At 45.4% G+C, this 19,068-nt stretch overlaps 1 protein-coding gene across 13 annotated transcripts in view; it reads right to left on the bottom strand.

The window, feature by feature from the left end:
* The window catches only part of Apba2 (amyloid beta precursor protein binding family A member 2), a 233,099-nt gene that overhangs the window by 69,483 nt on the left and 144,548 nt on the right, over positions 1-19,068 (bottom strand). The window lies entirely within an intron of this gene.

Genomic DNA, 19,068 nt, shown 5'->3' with positions numbered 1-19,068 from the left:
AAAGACAGCATCTTGATATTCAGTTTCTAGAACTGTGAGGCCATTTGGCCATTCTAAAACTGTTTGCTTTACTGCTGTGGGGACTTTGTTACAGTGGCCCTGGCACACTATCACTATCCATAAAGATACTGTGACCATCACTCAAAGTTAGTTCTCTGAAGTCTCAACAAGCAATCAGGGCTGTCTTTGCCCGATCTTTCCATCTCTTCAATTTCCTTTGCCCTTCTATATAAATTTTAGATGCAATTTCTCAATATCCATTTTTTAAAGTCCTATAGGGCATTTGATTGACTGGGGTTGCTTCAGTCCATAGAACAATCTGGGAGAATTTACATCAGAACTATATCGAATCTTCAGATGCATAAATGTGACAAATCTTTTCATTTATTTAGGTCATCTTCCCTTTCCCATAGCAGAAATTCATCCCAGCATGCACACTGCACGTTTTCTTAATATAATTACTCTCCCTCCCTCTGCCCCTGCCTGCCTTCTCTCTTTCCTTCCTCATGCTATTGTAAATGCCTTTTTTTATTACAAGTGGCTATCAAGTTTAGTATAGAAATATCATATACTATTGAGTCTTAGCCTCACTAAAGTTATTCATTAAAACCAGGAGGATTTTGTAGGTGGCAAGGACTCTTCAGACAATACTGCACCCCCACCCCCACCCCACGAGCTGGCTTAATTCATTCTATTGTGTGCACAAAGACTTGGCAGAGGCAGCATTTCTCCTCCTTACCTCCCTCCCTCCTTCAGTCTCATCCTCCCTCCTCTCTGTCTCTTCTTCCTTCCTTGCTCCCTTTCATTCTGCCTGACCCCATGCCCCTCTGTTTTTCTTGACCTCCTCCCTCCCTCCTTCCCTTCTTTCTGATCCTGTTTTATGGGTTATTTGGGGGCAGGGGCATGAATGGATGTTGGATTTACTGAGTGTTTCTACCCTTACTGAGACACTCATGGCTTTTCTTCTTTTTTACAGCTACCACTAATGAACTGTTTAATTCTGAATCCCAGCCATGTACTTCCAGGATTTGTCTATTTAGCAGCCATGAGGCATTAGCCTTAGATATGCTGCATGCATTTTGTGAAGGATTTTTCACATCTATTTTCATAGGATAGTTGATGGGAAATGTTCTTCCAGCATCCTTTATTCATCTCTGCTATGAAAGCAATGTTACTGTCACCTCAGAATTTCCCTTTCTGTTTCCTCAAAGAGTCTACGGATCATGGATATCATCAAAACTATCTTATTTCTTTTTGAAAGAATTTGGCAATGAAGCTATTTAAATTTACTGGAATTTTTGGAAGTTTTTTTTTAACCATAAATTTGACAGTTTTTAATAGCTATAGGAAAATTTAGGCTATCTATTTTTAATGAGTTTCTTGATGGTTCATCTTTTTAAATGAATTGGTCCATTTCTCTGGGTAACAGCTTAGACCGATGGAGGGGATGCATCTTTCCTTCAGTAAAATAAAGTCCCCTCAAAGCTCCATTTTAACTGCTTGGCACACATTTTAACGCATTACGATTTAATTTTCACTTCTCTCAAGCTGTTTCATTTCTTGAGATTTCCTCTTTGACTCTTGTCTTTTAGAAGTATGTTGTTTATTTCTATCTGTTTGGGAATGTCTTTATTCTACAGCTTTCAGTTTAATCCCACTAGGATCAGAAAACATAATTTGCAAAAGTTCATTTCCTCTATGTTTATTACGATTTGTTTTATAATGCACCCACCTTGGTAGTAGCACTACACTGACTTCACAACATCTATTTTGCTGTAAATCCGTAGTTCTCCATAGATGAGCATTGGACATTTTCGTGGGTCAGTCTATCCATCTGCTTAGTGGGTCAGTCTGCCCATCTGCTCTGAATTTCTGCTGACCTTGCCCTACTTGCTCTACCAGTCATGGAGCAGGCACTGCTGAGGCTGGTAGTTACCTGTTTCTCCTCGCACTTCAGTCCGCCTTTGCTTTGCGTATTTAGGGCCTGTGCTGTTAGTCATGTTCACATGTGGGACATTTAGGTCTTCTGGGTGAATCAGACCTTCTGCCATTGATAGTGTTCTCTCTTTACTGCTGGTGGTTCTCCGTATCCTCAGGAAGTCCTTCTCCAACACTAAACTAACCACTTGTGTAAGTGGAGGTTGGAGGAGTGTATCATTTACTGTCCTTCTATTTCGACCATGTCTATTTTATCTCTGGTGCAGAAAGAAAACCCGGAGACCTGCACATGCTTGGCAAGTGCTCTCCCACGAAGCGACAGCTTCTGCGTCCACCTTCCTGCTTTAAACCTCTTAACAAGTGGTTCCTTACTAGAGAGTGATGGGTGATTGCTCTCAGGAGCCAGCCTGGTGACACGCACTCTAAGCTGACTTTTGGGCCATTTACCTTCCATGTGTCAATGGATGCTAGAACTTAGATCTAGCTGCCTTTTTGTTATGTTCCTCATTGTTTGCTTTGTTTTCTTGTCTTTCTGCTTTTCCTTTCCTGCCTGTATGTTTGTTGTACCCATGTCTTTAGTATTTTACTGCCTTTCTGGCTTTATTTCTCTCTTTTTTTTTTTTGTATTTTGTTTTGAGCTTTTAAAAAAAAAATCCCAATACTTACTATATATCACAAAAAGGCTTCAAAACTCTCAATCTTTCTGGCTCAGCATCCTGAACGCTGGCACCATAAGAAAGCACTGCCACATATAGATTTAATTAATTAATTAAATTAATTTTAATGCTTATTCTATGGATTACATTCTCCATACCTAGTGTTTTATGGTCTACTTTGAATAAACACTTCACTACTTTAAATATGAAAACCTTACTACCATACATATTCCTTACCCATGGCTTTTACATTATTTATCATATATGTTATACCTATGTACATTAGAACACAATGAAGCTCATGCTTGGGGGAGACACTCAGATGCATGTTTAGCGCCTAAGGGGTTATCTAGGTCTTCACCACCTCCTTGCTCTTCTTTCAGTTCTAAGAATTCACGTGCTTCTGCTCAGCTGGAAAAGCAGTCACCACACATGGCACTAATTAACAAAAGCACACACATGCGCACGTGCAAGCGCGCGCGTGCGCGCGCACACACACACACACACACACACACACACACACACACACACACACACACTCCAGTGGACTAGTGATACCATGTCCTTCGGAGCTTGTTTAAGTAAGTATACTACAGGAAGGTCTCATAACAAAACCCTTAGCGACACACTTCAAACACTATCTCCCATGATGACCTGATGCCTACCTATGACTTTTGAAGTCACTTCTTTAAAGCGGGGACCCTGCCAACAAATCCTCTGAGCTTCCTTCCTCTGACAACCCTGCATTTCACCTTCATTCCTGAAGGATCCATTCACTGGATGCAGGTTTCTTGGCTCCTGCTTTGCTGACATTATCATTTTAATATCAAAGGCATCATTCTACTGACTTTTGGTCTCTCTGGTTTCTGAGGAGAGGTCAAGTCACTGAGCCCCTGCTTCTCCAGTGAGCCCGATGTGGAAATGTTGTAGTTTTCAGAGGGACGATGACTGTGTGTCTATGTTCTTTGGGTTTATGCTGTTGGGGCGTTTGAGACTCTATAGTCTGTAAGCCTCCTTCTTTCACACGACATGTTTTCAGGCTTTTATTTCATCACATAGTTTTAGTTTGGTAAGGACTGTTGTTTGAAACTCTGATCTTGAATTTATGATCCCCCTGACTAGGCCTCCTGTATGCTAAGATTGTGGGAGTGTGATACCACACCTTGATTCAGGTACATGTGCCTGTGCTATCACGTGTGTGTGTGTGTGTGTGTGTGTGTGTGTGTGTGTGTGTGTGTATGCATACAGAGGGGTTAACACCCACATACAGCTTTCTTTTCACTCAGGAATTTCAATGCCATAGATCCTAGCATTTCTGACATTATTCTTATAGTCTCCAAGGACTTGCTATTTCTCTCTGCTACCTGGAGGTAATTCTACTCATCTACTTACTACGTACAGTCAACTAACTCCTCCCTGTGTCATGTCAATTTTACTTTCGAGATCATCCAATGGATATCTTTATTTCACACACACTTTTCAGTTTGAAAGTTTCCATTTTCTTCTACTTCTTTAAAATTTATATTTCTCTGAAGAGAATGTCTCTCTTTCTATTCACTTAAAAAATTGCTCTAACATTTATTTCATGGAACACTTCAAAGTCCTTGATGACACCAATGTCTAGGATACCCCAGGGTGACATTTATTATCTTCCCCACTTCAGGACTGGTCACTTTTTAAAAATAAAATCAGTGATTGACTGGAGAATTATATAGATTTTCTTGGTCCTTTGAAGATCAAAGAAACTTGTGGCTTACCCCTGACATTGTCAGGATTCCCTTTTGAAACTCTAGTAATGCGAATTTTCTTCTATTTGACTCCTTAGGCAGTCCACCCACTTAGATTCAGATGTCAGCTCTGTCCTAATGTCTTCAGGAGGTGACTCTGCTGTCAACTCAACTTCAAAAGCTTGGTCGAGAACACTGAGTCTTTGCCTCACATGCCTAGAGATTAAACACAGGTGAGGACCACAGTTCATACCACAGATGAGCTCTAAAGCCCTGGCTAAGGTTCTGTGGGTGTATTCGGTGGACACAGCTGGCTGAGAGTCATAAATAGGTAGGTAGGTAAATAGGTAGATAGGTAGTAGGCAGGTAGGTAATAAGTAGGTAGGTAGATAGATAGTAGATAGGTGGTAGGTCATAGGTAGTAGGTAGGTAGTAGGTAGTAAGTAGGTAGGTAGTAGGTAGGTAGGTAGTAGGCAGGTAGGTAGTAGGTAGTAAGTAGGTAGGTAGTAGGTAGGTAGATAGTAGGTAAGTAGTAGGTAGGTATGTGGTAGGTAGGTAGTAGGTAGGTAGGTAGTAGGTAGTAGATAGGTAGGTCAGTAGCTGCACTGGCCAAGATTTCTTTCATATTGTCCAACCACCAAATGACTCCTTGCCCTGGTTTCTCTCTCCACCCAATTAGACCTTCTCAGAGTTTAACCTAACACCCAGTTCCATGGTTTTGTTCAGCTGGATGTCAGGCTGAAGTCAAGGTGGCATGGAGAGGGGAATCTCCATGACATTCACATCATAATTAGTTCACTTGTCCAGAGACAGGCGAGGTGCTTCAGCCTTTCAGCCTGCTTGTCGTTTCCTGTCCTCTGGCCTGAAAGGCCCGTTCTCAGAGTCTCACCATCCCTCCTCATCAAGCAGTTTCCCATCAGAGCCAACACAGATACTGAAGGGAAGTAAAAGCCCCAAAGCAGAACTCAATGCCAAAGCACTGGGCATCTAAGCACTGGCCAAGCTTCCTAGGGCATTTCCTCTAATTCTGTCCAGCAAAAGATACTAACCATGGTGCAGTGGCTCCATCTGACCAGAGCCATGCACTCTCCATTGATCCGCATATTGATTTTGAGAGGTACTTTAGGCTAAAATCTGCTTATTTTTATTTCATTCACTTCATCAAACCAGTGCAGCTGTCGGTCACCACTTGGCTCGGCTGGGTAGCGCTGGCAGCAGCAAGAACAGCCACAGCACAGGGCAATGGACGAATTCTACCAGCCCCAGGGACTTCTACCCAGGCTGTCTGCTACATTGAAGCCACCAGTTCTAAAAATACCAATTTATGGGTCACATCCTAGCGGTAGTTCTGGGTAGTGTCCCAACATCTACATTGGAAGGCTCTGGGTGATTGGCACTTAGTTAAAACTGGAGACAATGAGATGTGAGGAAACCAATCAGGGTCCACGATCCATTAGGGTCCTGTAACCTCTAGGGGTTTACAGCCCCATCCTAAGAGAACAGGGAGGAGCTAAGGAAGGATGAGGGAGGCTGTTGAAGCTTAGCCAAGCAGCCCCTCTCTGGTAACATACTGCCATGAGCATCTGAGACCCTTGGCATGTGTAATAAGACACCTCACTCTTTACTAACACACTGCTCTCACAGGATATGCTGACTCTAGTCCCTTGTACTAATCTACCATATGGACCTCAGAGAATCAGTCCAGACCCTCAGAACTCACCCAGCCCCCAGCCCTCATGCACATATACAGAGTATGGCTTTTTTCGTTACACACTAACATAATGCTGGAATACAGCTGTATGATCAAGGGACCCTTGAGGCAGGGGCTCCATCCCTGACTTTATCAATAAAAGGACTACTATCTCAAGTTCCTTCACACAGATGGGTAAGGGGCTGAGAGGCTCACCTATGTATACATGTATGTGTGTGTATGTACATACACCCAAGCATGCATGCATTCCTTCAGGATCTCTAATCCAGGTGAAGTAGCTTGGTTTGTGTCCTCGTGCTTGACATAATTTGTTCCTATCGTCCTAGGGACTCGGATCGCAGGAAACTGTCCATTTTCAGTGTGGTGTTGCTGATCTGGCGCAGCCTTGTGGAAATAGGATAAGAACCTAATCGATGCCAGGGGAAAAATACACACTCATTTCTCCAAACTAACCATCCAAGTGGCCTACAGTGCCAGTTCCTGTAATCCTACACAGCTGGGGTCCATGTCAACTCTCAGCCACCCTTCTGCCTCCAGAGTGTAAGTTTTTCAGAGCTGCTCCAGGAGAAGGTACTAGAACAAAACTTGAATTTGATGGTACAGGGATAAAATGGCAGTACCAGCTATCCAGCTGGAGCAGAGAGTCCCAAGGATTCTGCAGAGGTACCAGAGTGTGGAAAGGACTTAAGGCATAGGTCCCAGTCCCACTTGATGCCAGCTGCCTGCCCCAGGCCCTCACTTACAAAGGATCTTAATGACCTGCACAACCCTGCATTCCCCACCCACGGTGACAATTTTACACGATGCCTTCACACCTCCACGGCCCAAAGCCAGTGCAGCAAGAGCTGTGTCTCTTGTTAGCAGCTCTTCTCCGGGGCCCAGTGATGGCTGATAGCAGGAGGTGAAGGAAAACTCAGAATGCTGAAATGGAAACTTCCGAATAGATACAGTGTGGTCTATTCCATCACCTTGTCGAAGCTGAATAAAACTCTCCCAAGGGGTACCTTTAGGTGATTGGTTTCGCCTTTCTTATTTTAAATGATCCAATTCTATTTATGTGCAACAGACTTTACAGAAATGTTCCCTGTGGGAACAGAGCAGAAGACTCATGCAGAAGAGATTCGGCAGTCACCACAGCACCTCTGGTTATAAACACAGTTGTGAGATTCTCATGTCCTTGGCTAAGGTAAAGGTGACTGGATCCTATGCCCAAGCTCTGGGGTCAGCTCACAGGGATCCTATCAGATTCTCCTGGGCTGTTCTCTAACACTGGGCTCAGGACAGCAGCCATCCCTCCTGGCCTATGTGCCCTGTGGTCCCCTGGAATATTCTCTGCAGGAGAGCATTTCTGCCAATCCTTCTCCAATGAAGGTGTCTCTGAATCCCCATGCAGAAATATTTGTCTCAGGAAGAACATGTTCTCCGAAGAACGGCATGGTGGGAACAGAGACAGTGGACACTTTCAGGAAAAGGCCCTGGATGTGACTTTTCAAGACAAGAATGAAAAACATAACCCTCTATCAAGCAGCAAGCCATAGCTGGCAGGTTACTGCCATAGCTGAAGCACGAACCTGGGGTTTCCCTGCAGGGACACATAACCTTGGGCTCCCCTACCTTCCTAGAGCTTCTTGCTCCAAAGAATATTGCCAGTGTCAGGTGAATGATGTCACCAGGGGTGGAACAGCTTGGACCTGGGAAAGTGTCCCATCATTACCTCCATATTACATCATGGCTCTCTCTGCCCCCTCATGCCACCTCTGGCCTGCTTCGTGTTTGACATCACCCTTGTGTGACAGCCATCTGAGAGCTGGAAACTTCCCTAGGAGGAATAATGCAGGAGGGCTTGGGTGGAACTGAGAGTGTATGCTTTTAACACGTGCTCCAGTTGCCATCAAGAGAGCCACTGTTTCAAATGCAAAGTGTCACGTAGATTTCTTGTCACATGATGAGTGACAGGAGCCCCTGCCTGTCCTTCAGCAGCCGCAATGAGGGAATTGATAATAAAATGTCCCTGTGGTTAGAGACCTTCTTCCTGGAAGGTAAAGACTCCAAAATCTAGGCTACTGGTGTCCTTCTCTGGAGCCCAATGCCCTAGCACCCAAAGAAGTCAAGAACAGTGGCCTATACAGGACTTGTCTACACATGCCCACCAAATTCTATCACAATCCAGTGAGCCATGAAAATTGGAGCCTGAATGCCCACTGACAGCTGGGCAGAGGCCCCAGGAGAGACAGAAGGGCAGGAAAATCCTTGTTGGCAGTTTGTGCATAGAAGTAATCTCTATTCCTGCCAATTCTCCATTCTACCATTGAGGCATGCTCAAGACTCTGAAATGGAAACACCCAAGGATGCCTATTTCAGTGGTGTCTCAATGCCGTCCCTCGACAAGAAACGGCCGTGTCACCTAGGAATGTGTCAGGACTGGAAAATCCTGGGTACCGCTCCAGACAAGCTGAAACTCCATAGCAGGATGCAGTAACCTAGTCTTCCCCCAAAATGTTTTGATGTACATTCACATCTGAGATCTATCTTAGCATGTCATAACTGCACTGGGATGAACAGCTCTGTGCTCTAAGAAGGCAGAAGGCAGCTTGATTCTAAGCATCACTCTCAGTTAGCCCACATATGTGTGTGACCTTCCCCATCCCTTGTCACGTAGCCTTCACTTGCTCCTTATTAACACCAAGCGAAAGCCATCAACCTTTGCGTAATAAGCAACTGGGTAAGTTTTGCCCCTGGTTTCTGGGAGAGAGACCCTGAATCCTGGGGCTTTCCCAATAGAATAAGTGTTTCTGCTGCTAATCTCGATGGGACCCTGGATTTAGTATAGGCTGCTCAGGCTGCAGGGACCAACCAAGCTTGGAGGCTTTGAATCTGAGATACCTGATGCAAGCTGACATCTGGAAGGGAGGACAAAGAGGCCGGCAATGAAGTTCAACCAATGACATAATCAGTCACACCCCTTCGATGAAGCCCCAATAAACATGGATGATGAAGCTCAGCTGAGCTTTCCTTGCTGGCTATACCTTGTTTATCACCACACGTCAGGGCAGGGAAGAATCATAGATCCCTGAGAGTAATGGAAGCTTTGAGGCTAGAAGCCTCACAGCCTTTATTTTATATGCCTCCTCTTTTGTTTTGGTCATACTTAGATCTTTATGTTTAGTGCTTTCCTGGGGTCTTTCTAGAAAATTGCCAAATGAGGACTGCTAGTTGGAAGCCTAGAATCTGAGGTCTCCTTGTCAGAAGTGAGGGTGGGCTTGCAGGAGACTATCCTGTAGCATTTGGTTTGGCTCTAAACAGTTGGTTCAACAGGTTAAGACCCACAGGTCTAAGAGGAGAGGGAATACAAGGATGGTGGAGAAGGAAGAAAATGTCTGATGCATTAAGAAGTCTCAGGATATAAACCAAGAAAGGACTCATAAGGAAAGGTGTCCAGCAGAAGAGAAGAAACACCCAAGAGGGTAGGGCTGAGTGGTAAGCACCTTGTCAAATTCTGGCGTTTGAAGGTGTTTTACTGCATAGCCTCACAACCCGCTCGCACACATATCACTTGAGCATCTCGATGCTATTCCAATTCTGATCCAAAGTGTAGGGTAGAGACCAGATACGACTTTAGCCAGGCTGCTCAGGCAGGAAGGAAAGGAAAGGGAGAGTAGTCTCAGTCCTTAACACGCAGGAAGTCAAGCCTTGCAATGGGCTCATATGACACACACCATGGCTGTTCATTCAGTGTGTCTATCTACCTGTCCGATCTGTATGCATGCGTTAGCCAGCACTGACATGATCCCTACCACAGGGCTGGACCAGGGTCTAAAGAAGGGTCTGTGCCTTCAGAAAGCTCAGGATTAGGCCTCAGAGACATGAAAACTACTGAGAGGAAGTGCTGAGCGGCAGGCCTGTGAGAGCTCAGGGTACTGACAGGACTGGCAATGCAATTTGGGGGATGAAAGCTCTAATAACAAATAGCTCTTTTCTGAATCCGAGACTATTCTAAGCTGAAGCTAATGAGATAATCATAGATCACCAGATGAAGAGCTGAGGAATTGTTAGGAGTTTTCTAGAAAAAAAACAGTCAATGGGGCATGTAGAGAGAGTGGTTCCAAGTAAACAGCTCACATGCTTGTGAAGGCTGGAAAGTCTGAAGAGAGAGGATGGGCTAAAGACTGGAGCAGGGCCTCATCGTGTCATCTCGAGTCTGAAGGCAGCCCAGTGGACAGTTCCTTGGAAGGTCCTCAGTGTATGAATGAGATCTGTCCAACCCATGGAAGATGGTGTGCTTTGTTCAAAGTCCAGTGATGTAGTGTGCCAAACCCACTGGCGTTTGGGCCAACCACCAGGGCCACACAGCCTAGCAAAGTTGCCATGTAAAACTGTACCATAAATGTATGGACATCCGTCTGACCTCAACATGTCACTCAAGAGTATCAATGGGCAAGGCAAGTGTAGGTATCATCAGTTTCTATTCTTCCTAACATCCCCCCCATACCTCATCCTTTCCAAGAAAAGCCTCTTTGCCGCATAGCCTCAGTCAAGTTGTTAACACCCCCTGCTTTGTTTCAGCATCTCCACCCCACCCCTTCTCTTTCCACCTTTCCTGCAGCAGGTGTGGCCATCTGAGATCCAGAACTAGGATAACAGGATCCTGGGTAGCAGATCCCAAGCAATGGTATTTGGTCATGGGTTCTATATACTCCCAGCCCAGTCACCAGGATCCAACTAAGACATGGGGTTCCTCTTTTGGGAACATCTTCCAAAACCCACAGCTTATTTACTTCCCAGTAGATGTCTTCATCAGAGGCCAGTTTGCTTACCCAGTTTTCAAATACACACAGAGATCCTTGCCATCCACATACAAAGAGCAGCTCACCAGAGCTTCTAAAGGACCTTCATCGGTAGAATTTAGAGCAAGTGTCCCATAATTAAAAGCTTGCAGTAGATACCATTACCCTCCCAAGCCTCTGGAGTTCCCCCACCTTCCAAGGCAACCAGAGATACCTGTTCTTAAAAAGACTCTAAAGTAAACAGGAAACCAAGGTGGGAATTGAACCACTACGTTTGGAATGCCTGGGAACCTGCCTTTGCAGAAAAGCATTGTGGGTAATTTTCGTGAATCTTGGGATTTTATCGGTGCACTCAAGGGTCTCTACTTATGGGCTCCTCACCCAAGAACTCTACCAAATGAGGACTGAAACTATTTGAAAGAGAAATTTTGCTGTTCCCAAACACATACAGCCTTTCTGCCATAAGCCATAACTCATTAATGACATTAATGACATAGCATCCATGTTGTTAGACTTTAAGTAAACTAAGAGAAATGAAAACTCATGGATGGATATGTATAGTTTATATATAAACACTGTAGCATGATACATAAGACTTGAACATTCGCTGATTTTGAGCACTCGTGGAGGTCCTGAAACCAACTCCCCATGAATACCATGGTTGTACCAGTCTAAGAAGACTCATTGTTTTCTTTTTTTTCTTTGTTTTTGTTGTTTTGTTTGAGATGAGGTCTTGCTATTAAGGTCAGGCTGTCCTGGAACTTACGATCCTCCTACCTCTGCCTGCTTTGTGCTGGGAATATAGTGTACACCACCACACCCTGACTAAAGGACCCTCCTATGTATGAATGGTGACCCTCCATGAAAGGAATCACAAGCACGAAAGAAAATGCAGCCCAGCCTGTGGGGACATTCTTCAGGAGCCCTACGATTTGAGTTCACTCTTCTTCACATTTTGCTTTAATGCCCTCATAGAAAAACAGATTTTTTTTTTCAGACTGTTTTTTACATCGAGATGCCTGGATCCCTGTGCCCAAAACAAAACAGATGAGGACTGCCAAAAATAAACAAGAAGGAAAAAAAATCCACAAAGCTGGTGCTAATGAGAACAAAGCAGGAGATACTGATCATGCAAAACAGATGTAAACAGAGAAATATACAGAGATAGAAAGAAACAATGCCTGGATCCACTTAGCGACATGCCCTCGAAACACACATGACGGTGAGTCAAGGTGGGGGGATTGGAAACCCAGTCCACATGGGGAACATTCACAGAGATCAAATTAAAAAGATAAGAGTAAGTAAGGGCATAACAATGTAAATAACAATTAACAAGGCTCACTTAGAACTCTGTACCCAGTACAGCTTTTAAAAATTATATGTGCATGTGTATGCATATATATATATATATATATATATATATACATACATACATACATACACACACACACACGCACGCACACATCTATGCTGAGCTTTAAGCAAGCCCTGAATGGGTAGCATCAAACGTGAAAAGGAAATTTGACATTTTATGAAGGGCACTGACTGAGTAAGTATGGGGCAATGAGAGAAATGACAAAATGCTTGCACTGTTATCAGCTCATTGCCTTACAATTCAAAGCATGTCCTCCCATGCATGCTCTGGTGATGAGCGACAGAATTCCTTTAAGCTCTGTGCTCTCTTGATAGAGAATGATGGAGGAACGTAGAGGAAGAAGAGGTCAGCTGTCATTTCCAGCTCAGGCCACAGGCCTGGAAAATGACCACCTCTGAGCTTCGGTCTCAGCTGCTGCAGTCCCTCAACGAACCCACGAGCAGCTATCTGGTCAGGAGGGCGTTACTGCTCATGCCCCACATTCTGTACTTTCCCATGGCCTCTGGCTTGCTGAAGGCTGAACTGACCCCTTTGCCTCCAGCCAGCAAGTGCTGTTCCTTCCTGCACTCTGGAGGGTGGTCTGTGGTACAACAGAAACTGCAGACCAGCTCTGACCTGCTGAGACCAGCAAGCTTCCAGATGTGTACAGACTGAACACTGCCTGTACACTGTACACAGTGCAGTCAGAGCCTTCCATATTTTTGACTTGGGCATCCTTAGCTTGACAATTCCTCATTGAATTCTATACTTTTTTGTTTGGATCTTGGTTTGGTTTTTTATCTTTTTCCTTGTCTATTCTTGGCTGTGTCTGGTTTTGTTTGTTTGTTTTTCTGGGGTTTTTTTTGTTTGTTTATTTTTGTCGTTTTGCTTTGTTCTGTTCGAGACAGTGTCTCACTATGCAGCTCAGGCTGGCTGGGAATTCATGACCTTCTCACCACATCCTATCAGATGGTGGCATTACATATGCAACTGCGTCCCGCTATGCTCCTGTATCGTATAATTGCTGTTTTTATCATAGTTAATCATTCTCTACATAGCTGTCCTCTCTTTAACCTGCTGTGTTATTTCTGTCTCCTGACTGGATGCAAACACTGTTAGGAAACTGCAAGTTTGTGTGGTCCTAAGAAAAATACCCATTAGAGGTCAGGTTTGTAACTTACCTTGGTCACATGTTCTTGGGCTTGAGTGCCATGCTAAAGTCTTGCCAGTGGGAACTGGCATACTTGTGCCCCACAGCATACAACAGTACCACACTCAGTCCAGTTATCAACTGCAGCCACTGGGTCAAAGAGGCAACTGTCACCATTTCAGGACTACTAGGAGCTTCCCGGAGCAGTCGTAATGGCTACATGGACTGAGGTAGGCTGGAATCTTTTGAACTCATTTAAGCACCTGACCCACCAAGTCAAGGTTTAAGAATAAGACCCCTAGGGGTTGGGGATTTAGCTCAGTGGTAGAGCGCTTGCCTAGGAAGCACAAGGCCCTGGGTTCGGTCCCCAGCTCCGAAAAAAAAAACCAAAAAAAAAAAAAAAAAAAAAAGAATAAGACCCCTTCTGTATGGCGCCAAAAGAAGAATTTCTTGCAGCCACATCGCTATTATTGCCGGAAGTCACACATGAAATTGAGTTATGCAAACTGCTGAGTGATAACAGGAACTCACAGACTGGCCAAGCTTTATGTCATGACAGTGATGAGGAAAGGAGACCTTGAAACTTGGAACAGGATTTTCTAATTAGATACAAATGAAGGTGATCATGGTGAAGTCCAAGCCGGTGATGACACTCCCTTGTCTCCATCCATAATTCTCCCAGAGGTGTCTGAGGAGAGACTTTATGTCAACATCTCATGGAATCCTTATCTGAGGATTGATACTCCATGAGATGCTCATTCTTTTCAAAGAGACTCTCCTCCAACACTACTGTTACCATGGCACCCATAACTTGGGATAAGTCAGATAGGCTGTGAGGCCAGGTGCACAGGATAAGCCAGCAGGAAGAGATTTTGCAGAAATAGACAGAACTCTGGAGCACATGGGTGACAGTGGAGTCCGAGGATGTTAGGTAAGCTGTGAAGAACGGAATATAACAGCAGGCTGGGCCACACTCCTAATGGAGGCACGTACTGCAGCTTCCAAACATAATATGTGGGCTGATATAAGGACAGAGACCTTTAATATGACACTTGATTAACTGACTAAAATTTGGACATGAAGATTGTCTACCCTGGATAACTTCTGGTATTATAGCTTCTCTGTCATGTCACCCCATGGAGGAAGAAATCCAAAGATAATACTGTTGGGATGATTTATATGTGAGACCTGAACACCTACCCTAGCTAAGTTCCTAGGAAGGTCTTGAAGGCACTCTCTTCACAAACACACTGGGAAAAAGACCTGTGAGGTGAATGACTACACGCTTGAAATGCCCATGTTTGCCCTGCTTTCTAAACTTTGGGGAATCCCATGTCTGAGATAGGTTTCTGGGTGTCCAGAATAATAGACACCAGATGTCACAAGGATGCATGTTGGCCATAAGGAAAAGCAGGGCTCTAGTCACAGTCAGAATGTTTTTCCCTGGAGAAGGAGTTCTCCGGGATTGGCTGATTACTCACAGTGACTTGGAGACAAACACGTGGGCATCCCAGAGAAATAGTATTGTGTCTCCGAGAGAGGGACTCATATTTCTCCCCATTCCAGATTAAGCCAGTTAGCACATCTCAGGTCTCTGTGTCGAAGGGGAGGTGGGCATCCCTTGAGGAAGCACTGCACCACTGACAACTGTTCCAAAAAGGGCCTGGCCACACTCTCCAGAAGACTGTGAGTGGGATGGAGGTTCCAGCTACACCTCGGGGGAGAGGGTTACTAGAGGCTGGTTATGAATAAGAGACCATTTCTGGCAGCCCAAAACATCATTATATCAACTAGTTAATATAAAGGCCTACTTATTTCAGTTCTGCCTCACAGTGGGCCCACTGGAGCATGGGCCCACTGTGGGGTTATTTCCCCAGTTCCTGAATATTCCATTGGATTAGACATTTTCTGCAACTGACAGAATCTACAGCACATCTGTGACTCATGGGGGGAAAGGGCCATTATGGTGGAAGTTTCTAGAACTTCTTTGTACTCCCAAGATAGTAGAATGAACATAAATTCCCATTTTGGGCGTATGTGGTAGTGGGGGAATGGAATCCACACCACCATCAATGGCACACTAAGCAGGGTTGCTGATTCTTATCACCGTCTTGTTTAATTCACTGATCCGTCCTCTGGAAAAACTGATGACTTAGATAAGGCCCGTGGGCTATCATAGCCTCGGTCAGACAGCGATTTCACTTACACTTGCTCTCTCAGAGAGGACATTGCTGTAGGAGGAAAATCAACTCAGCCTTTGGTATAAGGTGTGGAGCCACCACCCCAGAGAAGGCCTTTCCCTCCACAGCCGGGAAGTATTAGCAGAAGCGGGGTATGTCTTCCTGGCTAGGCCAGCAGTACAGCCTGGCAGTAGTGCTTTATGCAGACTAAGGCAATTCTTATTTCTACGGTGAGTCTGTCTGTCGAGCTCACAATTGTCTTAACATCCCAAAGATCCATCACAGGGCATGCTCCACAAACAACGCTGGGCTGACTGACTCTGGTTAGTAAGAAGGCAGACTCAGTGAGAAAAGGCCTTGTTAGGAATCCAGCAATCAGAACACAGGAAACCCACCCCATGATGAGGTGGAGGCCAGTTCCTCTCTGAAGCCTCTGGAGACTCCAGGGCCTGGAGCACAACAGGTCAGGACTCCCCTGCATGCTGGAAAAAAAGTCATAGTCTTTGTGCCACCTTCCAAAGGGGAAGAGACAAGATGCTTGAGGACTCTCTTGTCTATCTGAAGGGCAACACACTCACACGGGAGCGCTCAGCTTCCACCTGTCTGCTTTTGAGTGGGGACCAGAGCAGACAGAGGCACTGTGGTGTTCAGTCAGCAGCACGGTTTGTTCTGCTACTCCTCGATGCCCTGACACAGCAGACCTGAGGATACTCAGCGTCCCCAGCAAAGAGCAAGTGCCCACAGGATAATCTCAGGCTGGCCGGCCTCTGGGGATACTAAAGCAAACTCAGGCTCTTGCCTGTAAGAAACTGTTCTTCTGAGAAACAGCTTCTAGCTTGCCACTGTGCTGTTAGGGTGTGGACGTGGTCCAAGTGAGTACCCCGCTGGTTTGGAACTTAAACCCTACTGTGAGGCGGGTCAGGGGACAGAAGCTCGATGGAAGTGTTACTTGTTTCAGAACCCTTGGGCTCGCATCCATGAAACAAGTTCTCTCCCACCAAGCCACACCCCGACATCCATCTGTCTTATTTAGAGGTGAGCCCTCTGAGAAATGATCTGGAATAGTAGTTGACATCATTTCATCTTGGTGGTGTGTGTGCATGCATGTGTACTTGTGGAGGCCTGTGGCAGACTGTGGTACCTTTCTGTAGACATTAAGTCTAGTTCTCCCTGCCAGTCCTATGCTCCCAGAAATAAGACTCAGACTCAAAATACACTTACAAATACCTTGGCCATACAGCTAGGCTCTTCTCTGACTACATTATAACTTAATATAACCCATTTATTCTGATCTATATTGTGTCACATGGCTTGTCACCTATGCCCAGGTACCATGTGTCCATCTCATCACATCTTCCTGGGTGAATCTCCCATGCCTGGCTATATCCCAGAATCCTTTCTGCATCCTGGATCTCCCACCTTCTACTGTAATCTTCCTATAGGCCATGGGTTTTCTTTTTAATCGACAGGTGATGCAGCCATACAATACACAGATATTCTCTCTACACCTTTCTCAGTCACTCTCAGCTTTATGTTTTAAAAACGTTACTATTATTGTTTGCATGATGTGTATGACTGGGGTGCCACACTTCTGGTGCACATACGTGAAGTTCAGAAGACAACTTTGTGGAGTTCCCTCCATTTCACTTTCATACGTTTGCAAGGATGGAGCTTGGGTCATCCACGGGGGAACCCCCAGTCTCAGGGAGGCATATCAGAAGGTCATAATTGTGCCACCTCTTCCTGAGCCAACTTCTTAAAGACCTCACTACCTCTCAGGACCATCAGCTGGAGATGGAGCTTCTAACCCATGAAGCTCCGGGAGCTTAGCACATCCGGTCAAGTACTTGAGTACTCTTGCTTGGCCCTGCCCTAGCACGGTGCTGCCTGTGTATTCCAGCCACTCTCTTACCATGCTCTCAATCTTTTTATATAAACCTCTCACCATTTAACCTACTGTGTGGCTTCTACCTCCTGGACAGATGATAACAGATGACTACAGTATCTTTAAGATTATCAGGAGAAAAAATAAAAAGAGGAAACAAAGGTTAATAAATAAAATGTCAGCATAAAGGCTGAGTAGAGCTGGTGAGGGCATTGTGTGTCCTTTGGTCTTGGTTCCACTACCGCTGTGAATGAGAAATGTTTAGGTTCAATAAAATGGAACCAATGGTCATCGAAGATGCACCACCAGCCCTGGTGTCCTCTAGCATCTAAAGTATCTTAAACCAAACAACAGGTCAACAGAAGCTGTGTAGGACCAACAGTCTGATGAAGTCTAACAGGTTCTTGATTGAAAATAAATGTTAAGGGCCAGCTGATACTACAAAGTGAGACTCTGTCAATTAATCGACCAATAAACAAGCACACTGGTAAATCAAGGGGCTACAGGGATGGCTCAGCAACGATGAACACTTTCTGCTCTTATAGAGGACCAGGCTTCAGTTCCCAGCACCCACATCGGCAGGTCTCCACAGTCTAGAACTGTAGTCCAGGGCATCTGACTCCACTTCTAGCCTCTGGGGGCATCTGTACACAGATGCACGTACTCACTCACAGATGCACGTACTCACCCACAGATGCACGTACTCACCCACAGATGCACGTACTCACCCACAGATGCACATACTCACACACAGATGCACATACCCACACACAGATGCACATACCCACCCACAGATGCACATACTCACCCACAGAAGCACGTACTCACCCACAGATGTACATACTCACCCACAGACGCACGTACTCACCCACAGGTGCACATACCCACAGATGCACGTACTCACCCACAGATGCACATACTCACCCACAGGTGCACATACTCACACACAGGTGCACATACTCACACACAGATGCACGTACTCACCCACAGATGGACATACTCACCCACAGACGCACATACTCACCCACAGATGCACATACTCACCCACAGGTGCACATACTCACACACAGGTGCACATACTCACCCACAGATGCACGTACTCACCCACAGATGCACGTACCCACAGATGCACATACTCACCCACAGATGCACGTACTCACCCACAGATGCACGTACTCACCCACAGGTGCACATACCCACAGATGCACGTACTCACCCACAGATGCACATACTCACCCACAGGTGCACATACTCACACACAGGTGCACATACTCACACACAGATGCACGTACTCTCCCACAGATGGACATACTCACCCACAGACGCACATACTCACCCACAGATGCACATACTCACCCACAGGTGCACATACTCACACACAGGTGCACATACTCACCCACAGATGCACGTACTCACACACAGGTGCACATACTCACCCACAGATGCACGTACTCACCCACAGATGCACGTACTCACACACAGATGCACGTACTCACCCACAGATGCACATACTCACCTATAGATGCACGTACTCACCCACAGCTGCACGTACTCACACACAGGTGCACATACTCACCCACAGATGCACGTACTCACACACAGGTGCACATACTCACCCACAGATGCACGTACTCACCCACAGATGCACGTACTCACCCACAGATACACGTACTCACCCACAGA

Source organism: Rattus norvegicus, chromosome 1 (assembly GCF_036323735.1).
Source record: "Rattus norvegicus strain BN/NHsdMcwi chromosome 1, GRCr8, whole genome shotgun sequence".
Taxonomy (NCBI): domain Eukaryota; kingdom Metazoa; phylum Chordata; class Mammalia; order Rodentia; family Muridae; genus Rattus; species Rattus norvegicus.
Note: the sequence above shows the minus strand (reverse complement) of the source record. Positions and strands in the feature narration are given on the sequence as shown.